The following is a 14008-nucleotide window of genomic DNA, read 5'->3' on the forward strand; positions in this document are numbered from 1 at the left end:
TAAATATGGTTGCAAGCGTGTATTCTAGGAGATGTGAGAGTTATAGGATGTACCTCGAAGGTGATAGTCCCCATCAAATAGTTATGATTGTGTGTGAGTTAAAGTTATTTTCTCATATCTCATATTGTCATAACATGTATACACATATGCAATCTTGCGATGTTTTTCACACACAACATGCAATATTATTTGCTACTTTTGATACATGTGCAGGTACAATGTGATTTGGTCATCACAAGTGTTTACATGTGCTAATGTATGCTCACTAAACTGTCTTGACTTGTTTTTGAAAAATAAAATTAGTTAGACTTGTTTAGTGTGTGTGTGTGTGTGTTTTTGAGGATTCATGTGCTTAATTCTTTGTTGAGAGATGATTTTGAGAGCTTTATATGTTAATTGGATCAATGGTTGAGGTGTATGTTGGATTGCATATGTCTATGTTTTTCACTTCTCGAAAAACTGTTTTTTTAACCTAGCTCGACACCTCCTCGACACCTCCTCGATACCTGGTTATCTGTCGAGATTCTCAAGCCTTTTTCTTATTGCAATCTTGACACCTCTTCGACACCTGATGGATCGATTGAGAAAGTTCCTGTCTCCTCGATACCTCTTCGATACCTGGTCGATCGATCGAGCTTCTATTCCTTGAAACTGGTTCTTATGCCTCAGCACCTCTCGATACCTTCAGCTGTCGACGGCCATTTCCTCGACACCTCCTCGACAGCATCCTCGATACCTCTCGACACCTCAGCTGTCGAGATTTACTGAGGTATCTATTTAAGCTCAGTCGCGATTTTTTCTCTCATTTCACTCGATCTCTCTCGATCTGTCTGAGGCTGTTCCTCTCCCTAACACCCTTTTCTCACTCAAATCTTCAAACCCACTTGATTTTCGGTCTTCCCTTGGTTTCAATCACTTGGTAAGATCTTATTTCCCTTCCTTTCTCATGCATTTCATGTTTTGAAACTTAGGTTTTGAGATTTTTGGAAATTTTTTGGGTTTTTCAAAATTAATGAGTTTTTCTTGAAATTTTGGATTGGGTTTTCACTTAAATGTTTTCAAAATGTCATACATTACATTTCATGTGCATTAGAATGATATTTACATGCATTTAGATGTGTGCTCTATGTTTGTGTGTTGGTAGGATTGGATTGGGCTAAGCCCATAATGTTCTTCAATATGCATGTCACATGTTCATGCATTCCCATGCATACGTACTTCTTGTTCAATATATTTGATATATGTGAACTGTGTTGGGTCTTTTATGATTGTCTCCCTCTCTATCTCTTTCTCATTCTTTTACGTTAGTAATGTCTATGGCACCCAAACGTAAATCCACTCCGGCTCGGAACCCTCTGCATTCTGGAGCTTCCTCTTCCTCTGATTCTGCTCCTCTTAACCTTCGGTTCCATGATGGAGATGCCTACAAGGCATTTTCGGAGAACTTTTCTTGATGAGGTGTTCATTCGAAAAGCCAAGTCATTTTGGTGGACTTCGCCAACACTAACCTTCCCTCTGTCATTCACAGTAGGGGATGGGAGTCACTGTGTGACGTCTCGGTCACTTGTCTTCTCGTGCTGATTCTGGAATTTTACTCTAACATACACAGGATAGATCGTTCAGTACCTCTCTTTTTCACTCGCGTTCGAGGTACGCGCATCCCTATCACATCGCAGCTTGTTGCGGATGTGCTTAGGGTTCCTAGGATAGAGTTTCTTGATTATCCTTCCTATGAGCGTCTGAGGATTGTGTCCAAAGATGAGCTCATTTCTGCCTTTTGTCAGCGCTCTGCTGATTGGGGTAAGCATCAGTACACATTATGTAGACCTTTTGCTAAAGGTTCTAGATTTCTCAACATGGTGATGACTTTTATACTCCATCCACTCTTTCACTACAACTCCATCACAAAGCCTTGTGCTTGATTTTTGTTATCTCTTTTAAAGCATCTTACTATAGATTTTCCTTCTCACTGTATTCTTTCTATCATATATATTCATCTTGATTTGGCGTCCCGTGATAAGCTCATCTTTTCTTCTGCTATCATGAAGATTTTATGCCATTTTTCTATTCTCTTTCCTGTGTCTGACCACTTCACACACATTTGTGCCATAGATGCCGCTACCGTAAAACGTAGTGAGACTCAGTTTAGGTCACGACAGACAAATTCCACTCCTCTCTCCCGTTCAGCTCCATCCAGATCTGCTCCACCTACATCTGCTCCTTCTTCCTCTACGGGCGATGTATCTCTTGGAGACATCATGGCACAGCTGCAGTGCATGGATGCTCACCTCGAAACACTCTCCTCTGAGTTGTATCAGGTGAATGTTTGTGCTGGTCGTATTACACGATAGCAGGCAACCATGGGTGGTTTTGCTCCAGAGGCTACTCCTTCACCACCTTCTCTAGCGGCTTCAGACTCTGAGGATGATGATAATGGAGATGGTAGCTCTACTGATGAGATGTCTACATGACACTCCACCCTTTGTCACTCGTGACAAAAAGAGGGAGTAGTTTTAGGTTATGAGAGTAGTCATCTTAGGGGGAGAGTTAGTATAGGACATTTTTGATAGGGGAAATGTTGATATTTTTGAGGGATGTAGTGAGGTTTTGATGTATCTTTTCTTTTCTATTTTTTAGATACATTGATCTTGTATATGAGGTCTTTTGACCAGTTTTACATACATTGTACTTATTTTCTCTATATGTGGTTGTATGTTTCTTTCACCTCTCTCTCCATGTGTTTCTTCTCTATCTTTATACACATGTTCTTTATACTTGTATGCAATCTATTATTTCAGATTCACACAAGATGCCTTGATGAGTTTTGTTTAAAGTGTTTCAGAAATACAGGTTGTCAAAGTCTACTTGCCATAAACTCTCTTCTTGCAAAGTTTTTCAAGAGTTTGTGTTAGGATAAATTTTATTGTATTCAACAAGTGAATATGAGTTGAGTGATTTATGACTTCTCTCATATGTTTATTTGTTTGTTGTGGTTTTGTCATGGATTGCCAAAGGGGGAGATTGTTAGGACATATGTGTTTTCACTTGTTAAGAACATATGTCACTTATTTATGTAAATTGACTAAATCCTTTGACAAAACGCACTCTACTTGTAATTGGATAGTTCTAGGGGTTTTTAATACTTCAAGAAAAAAAGTTTCAGGGTCAAGTGTTGAGGTCATCAAATCTGTCCAAGAAAAAGCAAGCTGAAGTGCAAATTTATTAAAGCTCGACACCTGCTCGATAACTACCTTGACGCTTGCTATCTGTCGAGATTTATAATTTCAAATTTTCTTATTTGATTTCTTGGGATCCGTGAATATGCTTTTGGGCCTTCTTTTGTCCAAGCCCTAAACCTATAAAATGATTGTTTTAAGAGCCGTCAAATTGTACACAAGTTGCAAAAGCATTAAGCAATCTCTGTTCAAGCAAATTATGATCAAAGAAGAAGCTCTTGACCTAGTTCATCTTCTCTGAAGAAGTTGCTGTGTATTTGCACCAAAGTGTTTTGTGACTAAGCATCTTCCTGATCTTCATCGTGTAGGATGAACTGAAGAACTTTGCAGCCAACCTCTCCTCCTTAGTTGGTGTTTTGAAGTCGCGTACTGGGATCCGCGCATTGGTTAGTCACGTACTTGGGAGCTGTGCATCAAAGGTGGAAATTGTCACTACAGATCAAGTCCAATTGGGTATTGGGGTAAGGGTTCAACTATAGGTTGACAAGGTATTTGGGATTCCTTTACTTGTAACCGCTTGATTTGATAATAGTGGAGTTTCGGGAGTGGTGACCTGAAAATCACCCAGTGAGGTTTTTGCCGCGAGATTTTTCCCCATTCGTAAACAAATCACCGTGTCATTATATTTAGTTATTTGGTGATTTGTTTGTGTTTCCACGCAATTGCATGATAAATTGATTAATTAATAACTTGGCTAATTAATTAATTAGTTTAATCACAAGGGGTCATTTAGTTTGTCTATTATCATCACCGGGGAAGTGACTCCCTTCAGGGGAGTAGTAGGCTCAACAAAAATAGGGGTGGACTCCACAATGATGCCTCCCTCCATAGGGGTACCCTCCTCAGTAGGAATGGTCTCAGAAGGAGGAACTGAAGCCTAAGTTGTAAACACTCAATTTTGCACTGATAATTTAATTTTGGAAGATGACTGAAATGACCATTCTAAATACCCAAAAAACATAGTCGCATTACATGCATTAAATCATTCATTGCATATCGTAAAAATGATCTTAAGATTTTAATGGTCGCGACAGTATGCCCGATTCCCAAATCAGACCATCGGATCGAAAGATCTTACAAGATCATGATTTCACAGTATGCATGCATTGTATGGGGGTGAAACTGATCGTGTGTGATTAATTGAAATTAATTTTGATTGGTTAGTAATTAAAATTAATTAAATGAATTTTTTTGATTGATTAAATATTTTTCTTAAAGTGATATTTGTTGCATGGGATTAAAACAAATAAGCTGATAATATTTAAAAATTGTAGATAATTAGGCTTTTGGGATAATTATATTCAAAATAATTATTTTAAAAGTCCAAATTATCACTTTGGGATGAGGTTTATCATGAAAATAACTTTAAAATTCTTCCAAATATAGTTTTAGACTTGGAAAACACTTCAAAAACGTGCTAATCAAGTAGCAGATTTCAAATTTCTCTTCATTTATCAAAATTTCAGCTTAATCTGAATTTTGAGTAAAAAGATATGATTAAAATATTGAAACTTGTTCTGATTTGAAAAATCAACTTACACTTATCCAAATCTCCTTTTTTAAAGGATTCTCCCCATACGTTTTTTTTCCCCCCATATTTTTTAAGCTGATTGGACTTAATTTTTAAGCAAACCAAGCTTGTTTTCTAAGCAACTAAAACCTCTATAAATAGGCAACTAGAATTAAAAATCAGGACCTCTCTTTTTCTGACTTCTCTCCCCCCTTACATTAAAGAAGTTCTGGAAGCTTTGCTTTAGGAATTTCTTTTCTATTAAGAGGCTTCACCTAAATCCTTAGAAATTCACTCTCTTTAATCTTTGGGATAGTTCTCCGCTAGTGGATTAAGTTCATGCAAGTATAATTCTAACTTCGTTTCCATAACATGCTTTCATATATGCTTTATTTTACATAGACATGATGTTGTTTCTTTAATGTTTAGATAACCATGTTTTTCATATGTTATTACATGTTCTCTTTTGCTTTCAAAATAATTCACATGATTAATTGATAACAATGCCTAGATCTAGGGTTGAATCGTTCCTTAGTGTAAGGACTCAAATATCAAACAGCCCACACCCATTTAGAACAGTAAGGTTTGCACAATTCTATCTCCTTTTTTCTTTCTTTCTTGCGCCCCACCCCCCCCCCCCCCGGTCTTATCTAGAAGTTCCCTTCTTTTGTATACTTCTTAGTCTTTTGCATCTTGGTCCCTCATCCCCACCTACCCAAGCTCTCACCATGACATCTATCCCTTCAAACTTCTACTGAAGGTGGTAGAAGGAGTTGCTTAGCTATGAATTCCACTATTCAAGTCATTTCCTCATCAATGTAGTTGATAAAGCTATTGCCAACCATTTAATGTGGAGGCAGTAGACTCACTCCCACAAGAACCTTCCCCTATCTTCCATGATTCTCTCTCTACACCCTATCTTCTTCATCCTAACCACCCTAAGAAAGGCTTCAATGGTATCCTGACAGAAATCCTCGAAGCCTGCAGCATAATTTTTGTCCAGGAGCTCAATAAACTCACTAAACGTCTTGAATTCTCTAATGGCCTCGTCCTTAGCCTTGCTCAGAGAAAAGGTCAGCTCGTCAGTTTTATTCTAGAAATGGTCTAGACGAGTTTCCTTTCAATATTTGCCCTTAACTCCTCAACCAGGTTCTTCAGCTCCTTTACCACATCCACTAACTTCAACTTCTCCCCAGCCTTGTGACTTGCCTCCTTCCCCATGTCACGGACCTTTGTCTTTAACTTGATCCTTTTCTTGTCTAACTCTATGGCTTGCCTGACACCGCTATAAACTAAGACATGGTCTACATTGAAAAACATGGATGTGAGATGAAAGGAAAAGTAAAGCTCAAACATTTCACAAGTGATTATGGACCCAAAAAAAAAAAAAAACCATAAAGAGATCACGAATAGTGGACCGTTTTAACTCCTTCATGGACATGTCGTAGCAAATAGTGATGTTCCTATCCATCACTGCCTACTCGAACCTATCCCAAGCAAGGCTCTCACTTCTCAGAGAGTTAGTGGATGACTCTCAAGTACGAACTTGCATCAGGGATAGGAGTAGTGACTTAAAAAGTCATGGACAGCTGAGTGGAAACAGCAGGACGATCAGAGGGATCAATGTCAATGACGAGAGATTTGGATGGGGTGAAAGAGCCAAGTTTGGGCTTCTTATTGCCCCGACAGCTAGGAAGATGTCCAGTATCAAGCGTCCTGGATATAGTCTTCTTTTCTCCGAAGCTGGTGGACGAGACTGAGTAAGGACGTTCCCCTTTGTCTGGATGGCTTCATCACCACTTGCAATGCCTTTTCCCTTGTTCTCCTTCATAGTTGCCATTCCTATACAAGAAAAGGAGAGAAAAGATCGTGAAAAGATCGTTAGAGTCTAGATGAATTAAATGAGAATGAAAAACAAAAGTGCAAGAAATAATAAACTTACGTCGACGAGTAGTAAGATCGTGGGATAATGCTAACTCTGATGGAACAGGTTCAAGTCCCCAAGTTGATAGACGATGAAGTGTCACTAGAGAATGGAAGGCTCTTTCAACAAAGGAGCGTGCTTGCTAGACGTAGTTCAAATAGAAATTGGTCAACGAAGGACATTTCACCGCTAAAAAGAAAAAAAAAATGTAGTTAGATAAAAATGATTAAATAAGTCAAATAAGCTAAAGAAAGCAACATATCCTCAGAGCACAAATGACCCATCTCACCAATGTAAGGAGGGAATGTGTCTCTACCTACCTCAATAGGGTTTCCTACGCAACACCCGAGACAAAGAAAAACTCCGTCTTCCACAACCTATCAGATGAGGGGAAGGACCTAATTAGCCTACAATTGGAACCCCTAGTCGAGAACTGGTAGAAACCTAAAATTGGCTTATCTCAGAGGGTTTATAGCAATATAGGAACTCGTCCACAGTAAGAGGACGATTCCCATCAAAACCCTCTCTCCATAGTACTTGCATAGCCACGATAATCTTCCACCCATTAGAGTTAAGCTGGTTTGGTCCTATACCCAACCTATGAAGAAGTTCTATAGCAATGGCATTTAAAGGCAACATAAGCCCCCCTAAGAGGTGAGCCTCATATATACCAACCTAGGAGATTTGTGGAGCCACTCTCACTACCACTGCTCTCATTACTTACCATAACCATTACATTCATCATGATACTCATCTATTTCTCTCTCATCCCTATCTTTAGACAAGAACACTACGATCTTAACCATTTGAAAAGAATTCTAAAGAAGAAAGCCTACAAATGAAGAGCAAAGGATACCTGGTTTTAGACGAAGAGGACTAAAGATAGAAAAGAACTTCTAGATAAGGAGCGAAGGATGACTGTTGTCAGAGAAGAAAATATGAGAAAGTGAAAGGGTAAGAGAGGAAGAAAATATGAGAAAGTGAGAGGGTAAGAAAGGGTTGAACTATTTATAGGGAACCAGGTGGGTCACAGAAATGACATAAATCAACCAAAAAATGCCACATGACCATTCTTCCAAAGAACAAAGCGATGCGACCTTCTAACCACTGTAATCTAGCCAAGTGGTAGTAGCTAAACTAGTTTATTTCTCCAAATCATTTGACGCCATGTGTATGATTAAAAAAAAAAGAAGGAAAGAAGAAGAAAGAGCGAGAGGAAACAAGTATGACGAAGGCATAGACGACCTATGGACAAGGGGCAATTGATGATGATCAACAATAAGTGTTCTTCATCCATAATGGTTGTCCAATATCAACAACACCCAAAATAGTACTTAGAAAGGTAAATGAACTAAACATCATGAACATACAACAAAAGCTCATAAGCATGTCACTGGTCATCCATAACAGATTCAATCGTCTAGATAAAGTACAGTTGTCCATTCCATATTCAAGTATGGATGACCAACAAACACTTAGTAAAATTATGAGTGTTTTCTACAACTTTAAGTGGTTAGATTACTAACCCATATCTCGGAGCGTAAGGTGAATTCTCCAACATTTTCTCCACTCTTCCCACTAAATCCACACGTCTCCCACGATGTCAGTGGCTCCTAACAAAGTAGACCCACTCTCAAATCTCTATAAAAGGACCAAGTCTCATTCAACCAAGATACGTTCTACTATTCACCTACTCAATATCCTTGTGTTCTAGAGAGAAAAGTGACTTAACCGCCAGAGGGTCCTTAGCCGGTTCACCCTGGTCACCCGTGACAATCTTTTTCTTTCTCTTAAGGTCATCAAACCGTCATTGTAGCCCAAAGCATTCAACCTACTAATTTCTGTGCATTATCAAATTTCATTTAAATTCTAGCAATTTATTTTCTTTGTCATTTAATTTCTAGCACTTTATTTTACTTGTCTTTAAATTTATAGCACCCTTATTATTTTTGCTCTTTACTTTTCTCATCAATAATGTCATCAAAGATCAATATGCTTGGGTAAACAAATTCCTTTAATAAGATTTTCTAAGGAAGTGATTTTTTAAAAATTAAAAAAGCTTTATTCCATTTTCCAAAATTGTATTTTGACCCTAAAACTTTTTCAAAATTGTATTTCGACCCCAAAACTTTTCCAAAATTGCATTTCAACCCCAAAATTTTTCCAAATTTATATTTTGACCCCAAAATATTTTATTACCTTTAAAAAAAATATTCTTTCTAAAAATACATATATTTTCCCTTTAAAAAAAAAAATTGGAAATGAGGTATTAAAAATATATATATATTTTCTCCTTTCTTTCAAAAAAATGATGAAAGTAACTTTTTCTAAAACTTCCTCTTTTCAAAAAAAATCTCTCTTCAAAAAATGTGTTATTTCCAAACTTTTCTTTAAAAATAATAATAATAAGACTAATGTTCTCTAGAAAAGAATTCATTTTTCAAACTTGCTCATGCATTGTTATTTAAAACTTTCCCTTAGAATAGCATATTTGAGGATTTGTGCCCATAGGCACTAATCAAGCATACATTGTTACTTTATTTCCTTTGGCACTATCATATTTCTATTATCATCTTTTTTGCATGGTAAAAATGAGAAAATTTGTGAATGACAACAAGGTACTACCCATCCAACTCCCTCTTTTAGTTTTACGATATAATTTATTTTTATATATTATTTAGTATTCACATGCAAGCTATGTAGTAAGTAAATACTCACATGCTATTGTATACTATACCCCTAATTGCATGCTTCCTTCCATGTTATTTATGTATATATCCCACATGCTTTGATTGTAAATATTCTTTGACTTAAATATTCACATGTGTGTGCGTGCGTGTGTGTGTCTATATATATATATATATATTGTAAAACTCTTTCAAAAATCAAAATGTCAAGTATCTTATTTCTTCACTAGAAAGATAACGCTTGAATTAAATTAAAATAAGGTACTATCCTTTGGATAGGCGTTGTAGGGTGCTTAACATCTTCCCTACACGTAATCGAACTTTCGAGTCCAAAATCTTTGGTTTAGGACATTTGGTTTGCCTTAATTAACAAACCCTTTAAAATCGGTTTAGTTAATTAGGTAACTTAAAATAAATTAGACAAATAGGTGACCAATCACACCTATCACAAAAACCAATGGTTGGTGGCGACTCCAAAAATAAAAATAAGAAAAAAGGGACTCACACACACACAACCCCCCCCCCCCACCTAGAGACACAAGCACACAAAGATTCACGTTGCCAAAGGCCCAATGTTTGATAAATCAAAAGAAATAGGCAAAAGCCCTAAACTAGCTTTTTTTCCCCTTTTTTTGGGCATCTACAACCACCACCAGTCATGATCACCAGCCTTTGTCGGCCCCATCAACGCCACCAGTCACGGCTATCCAACACCGCTGGGTCCACACCACCTCCACCTTGATTTCAAATCCTTGAATGAGTATTATTATTTGTCATCCACAAAATCACCTGTCAAAATTCCATAAAAGAAATTGCCATGGCTTAGACCCATTGTCCATAAATCATTCATATGGGATAGTGGACATTTGACTCGCGGACAATGAAGTTTGAAATTGGAACAAAATTCTTAGCCCATTGTTTTGTTTGTTTGAGACCAATTGGCAAGAAAGAAAGCAACGTGTGATTACAAAATAAGGAGGCAATCTCTTGGTCGCTTTGAAGGGAAGAGATTAAGAGAAAAGTGTCTTTTTCTAGATTGCTTGGATTTTTAAGGGTAACATTTAGGGTACGTTTGGTTGGGTAGATTTTAGGGAGGATGAAAAAAAAATATGAGAGAGAGAGAGAGAGAGAGAGAGAGAGAGAGAGAGAGAGAAAACTTTTTTGGTGGGTGTTTGGTTGAAGGAAGGGGAGAAAAAATAACTTGTGAGGCCTGGTTGTTTTCTCTCCGGAGCCACCAAAATATTTTCTCTCCAAATTGGAAAGAGAACTTGAGAGAACAAATATGGACTAAAGCACCCCTGTGTTGTTGCCCCAACGTTACTGGGTTTTGCTTTCCATTTTTTTTTCTTTTGATATGTAAACTGGGTTTAGCTTGGTTTATTCTTTGGTGCCTTTTTTTTTTCTTTTTCCTTTGGTTTTCTATTTTCATTTTGTCATTTTTAGTTCGACTACTACTTTTTTTTTTTCTTTTTTTAATTTACTTCTTTGGTTTTTTTTTTTTTTTGGTCGTGTTCATTTGTCTTTTTTTTTATATGCTTTTTTTTTTTGGGGTTCACCTCTTCTTTTTTTTTTTTTTTTTTTTTTTTTTTAATTTTTTCTAATTTGTCTCTCTCTCTCTCTCTCTCTCTCTCTCTCTCTCTCTCTTTAATCTAGTAGGGACATAAAAGTAAATTTATATAAATTACATTTTCTATCTCTCCACTTTTCTACTCCAAACCAAACAACATGCAAAAAAACTAAAATGTTTCCTATCCTCCAAATTTTCCATCATCTCCCTATTTTCTGTCCTTCTACTTTTCCACTCCTCTAACCAAACAAACACTAACATATTTAAATTTGAAAATGAGGCAATGGTGGACTTGGAGGTGGTGGCCGTGAATGACGGGGTTGCTGTTGTCGTTGATCTCTTGTAGTGGCGCCGGAAAAAGTTGTGGTGGTGGGAATTTGTTGGGTTTCTTTTTATTTTATTTATATAACTGAAATAAGTAAGAGGCATTAAATTAGGGTTTAGTTGAATAATTGGACACTTGGCACATTTTTATTTGTGGAACATAGAGCGGAGCGGGAAAAGTGAGAAAAGATTTGGACTCCTGCAAAAGGGTTTGCTGTATAGCAAGTGTTGGTACAAACAATTAATAAGTCAATAATAATAATAATAATAATTAAATAATAAAGCATGACCTCACAATCCACACTACTAGAGAAGGAGAAGGAAAAGAAGAAAGAACAATAATTTGAGTTCATGACAAGAAAATCGCCCACCATCTGATTCTAATTGTTTATGTCCTTTGAACACCACATGGGTTGTTTGCAATGCAAATGAAAACTAAAATGTTTCCTATCCTCCAAATTTTCCATCATCTCCCTATTCAAGTCAATGAGAGATTCCCAAAACACTCTTCTCAATACACTAATTGCAAATTTGGCTCTAACTCCCCCTGCTATGCCTGATCCCACATAACCATGTTTTACCCCTCAAATCTCAACATGTCACATTATCTTATCACATATTTAAGAATAAGCTCAACCACATCCAATAAATTCTAATACCCATATATAAATCCAACCAAATTAGAAGTTTATTGAGATGTTATTAGGTATAATAGGATGTATTGAATTTTAAGTAAAATGCTGACGTGAAAATGTCTTATTAAATAGTATAAATCATGGATTTTACACCCCATCCTTACCAAATTCGAATTTTATATATATATATATATATATATAACCTAACACTGCTCATTAAAAATAAAAATAAAAGAACTTTACTTATTTATTCACAAACTCCACAAGAATCTCATGGTATAGAAATTCAAAAGGATAGGTAAATCATGCGGGGAAAAAAAATTAGTAACATAAATACGAAAGTATAAACTAAAACCACCAACTTTGACAAGTGTATCTATTTACTATCTAAGGCTTAATTGCCTCTGTCCAACTACCACCGACCTAATAATATTTTGGGTTGGCTACACCTGCATTCATTAATATCATAGCATCAATCTTATCGCCAACAACTAAAACTCATCTATATATGGCCTTTCCATCAATATTTAGCACTCTGAACCATTTAAGGTAATTCAAGAGAGCTAACTATCACTCTCTCTCAGAGGTGTGCCCCATTTATTATATTCAAGGACCACCATAAAAATAGAAGATCTGCAAGATGTTCGGCAGGACCCAAATCAGTAAAATTTGAGTTGTAACCAGTCTGCATGTTGCAACTATAATGCGCCAACAAATTTCATAACCGAAGTAGTGAGCAGTATACAATAAATTAATGTTGGTCCTGTATAAAAGTAATATTACAAAATCACAATAATTTTATGGGTCATGTTAGCAGTGCGCAATTATTAACAACCCATTTTAAAAAGTTTTGACATTACTTTTATAAAAAATAAAAAATAAAACTATCAAAACGTTAATTAATTATTTTTTTCCATAAAAACTTTCTTAAAATATAAAAATTAGCAGGTTTACTTGGAGGATTGCTGAAGTGGTTCTCCTAGTCCTTCTAACCAATAAAACACTATCATTTACAAAAATGTAATATCCCCTAGTGTCCGTATGACAAAGATTATTTTTATCAACTTATTTTATTATTCAGCTTATTTTTGCTACTATTTATAGATCTTACTACACTTTTTAGTATCATTCATGAACTCCACTATACTATTTTAGTTAATTTTTACTTTATCTACAGTAATTTCAAAAAAAAATTCGATTTCAGCAAAATAAGTAGATCTCAAACGGATACCTAGTGGTTTTTTATTTTGACTCAAACATTTGTATAAGTAACATCATTTTATTGGTTGAGAGAATCACTCCAACAGTAGTCCTAGTGGATTTAATCATTTCTTTCCTAAAATGGTTCGTTAACAAATGCTCTTAAGACATCCGTTAACATTTCCCTATTATTGTATTGGACCACAGGATTGTAAGGTCTGCATTCCCTCTAGTCTAGTAATTCAATTGAATGAAAGGGCTTTATTGCCAAAGCGTAAGAGGACTAAAAAATAAAATAAAAAAAGAGGCGGGGGGGGGGGGGGGGGGGGGGGGGGGGAAAAAAAAAAAAAAAAAATGCTCTGTGTAGTAAACACATAAACACATGCCAAAATGTGACATGCTCAAGAATTTACAATATGTTCAAAACCAGAAGATAGGCACATCGAATCCTATCGCCCATTTCAGGAAATTGCAAAAACAAGCACTTCTTTTATTAGACACTGATAAGCCCAGCAGAAACCAATTGAATAAGATTTACCTTTGTAAAAGTTTCACCACATTTTTATCCATATGGCCAATTTGAGCTGTTTCTTGCACTATTTATCTTGAACTTGATCTGAACTTCATAGACTCATTACATACTCAATTTGCCAATTACAAAGTCATGGAATTCGCCAACTCTAATACATTGATCCTAACAAAATTTAATGCTATTTTGTTATTTGATTTTTTCTACTCTAAAGGTTCTTTAATATCATCATGTACCTGTGCCATTTGAGCTTGAACTCATTGGCTTTTTCCAGATATCTTGTCAACTTCAAAATATACCCATCTAATGGCTTTTACCCATCAAATAATGTAAAGCTAGAAGAATCAATGGTATACGCTAATCATTACTATGAAACATTTTCAAATAGTGTGTTAG

Source organism: Quercus suber, unplaced genomic scaffold (assembly GCF_002906115.3).
Source record: "Quercus suber isolate HL8 unplaced genomic scaffold, Cork oak 2.0 scaffold_85, whole genome shotgun sequence".
In the NCBI taxonomy this organism is placed as follows: Eukaryota; Viridiplantae; Streptophyta; class Magnoliopsida; order Fagales; family Fagaceae; genus Quercus; species Quercus suber.